A 1,331-nucleotide genomic window follows, 5' to 3' on the forward strand; every position below is an offset into this window, starting at 1 on the left:
TCTTGGTTATTCAAACCAACTGCAGTGAGAACAGAGACTAGGTTTTTGCCTCTTTGGCTAGGTCTGTTCTCCTGCTGTGAGGCTGCTAGATAAAGGCGATTTCTCTCAAAGATCTTCTTTGCTCCAGTAGGCAGACACCTTGCCTACCACGCTCTGCTATGAGGGCTCTGCATCAAGCTTCTTCCACTATTTTCCCGCCGGGAAGTCTTTGCTAATGGCGACCCTTCACTGTTGATTTTTGAACGACATTGGCTCGCCCAATGAGTTCCCTTCCTACAATGGAGGCAGAGTTCAGGTTCGTTTAAACCCGATCTCCATGGTCCTGGCCCATGCTCTGACACTGGCCGCAGCCTGCTCTGCCTACACTCTTTAGAAGATGACTTGTCTTCCCACAACTAAAGCACTTTCTTCCAGGTCTGATATAGTTTGCCAATGAAGCTGCCATGAGGTCTGCCTTGTATTCCTCTGCCTCTACATTCCTGCATATCCTAAAATAACCCAGCAAAGTGCCCTGTTCGCTGTAGGGATGCAAGGCATTTTTACAGTGCTTATTAGAGAAATCATAAGATAGCTTGTGCACTAGGTCTCTTACTGCCTGAACATTCTTCACACATTTGGAAATAGCATCTTCCAGTCGGGACACAAAGTCAGCGTAACGCTCATCATTCTGTTGTCTTATAGCCCTGTAACGCGGCGTTCTCTCTTCTGATGGAATTATCTTTTCCCAGGCCCTTAAGCAAACCTCATGTATCTGTCCTATTGTCTGTTCAGTAAACTGTAGTTGAGACTCAACTGTAATATAATTTGCAGCCCCTAGCAATTGATGAATTCCTATATCTATCCCATCCTCAGCATTCTTCCCAGCTCTTGCAAGGGCTGCTTCCTTCCATAGCATTTGATATCACAAGCATTCTGAAGAGTAAAGACAAATTCTCACTAAAGCTTTCCAATCTGTAGGGGTCCAGCTGTCAGACTCTGCTAGAGCCCTTATCATGCTAATTACAAAATGGGAGTCTGGGCCCTAGTCATTGATTGCCTGCTTGAGATCTTTTAGCAACTTAAAAGGCAAAGGCACTGTGAATTCCTTTTGGTTCTAACAGGATAAGACATCTTGCATTCTAAATCTTCTTCTGCAATCCCTCTTCCTACTCTGGAGAGTAAAGGTGCTTTCCTATACTTTGCTTCTTTACATCTATTCTCTGAGCTACTCTTTTCAATCTGGATATCTTGGAGTTCCACTTCCTGAACTTCACCTTCTGTGCTAGCTCTCCTAGTTTGCATTTCTTTGGAGCTAATCTCTCTACCTTCAGGGCTGGCTTGCTTGATTGTTT

Source organism: Tenrec ecaudatus, unplaced genomic scaffold (assembly GCF_050624435.1).
Source record: "Tenrec ecaudatus isolate mTenEca1 unplaced genomic scaffold, mTenEca1.hap1 Scaffold_121, whole genome shotgun sequence".
Taxonomy (NCBI): domain Eukaryota; kingdom Metazoa; phylum Chordata; class Mammalia; order Afrosoricida; family Tenrecidae; genus Tenrec; species Tenrec ecaudatus.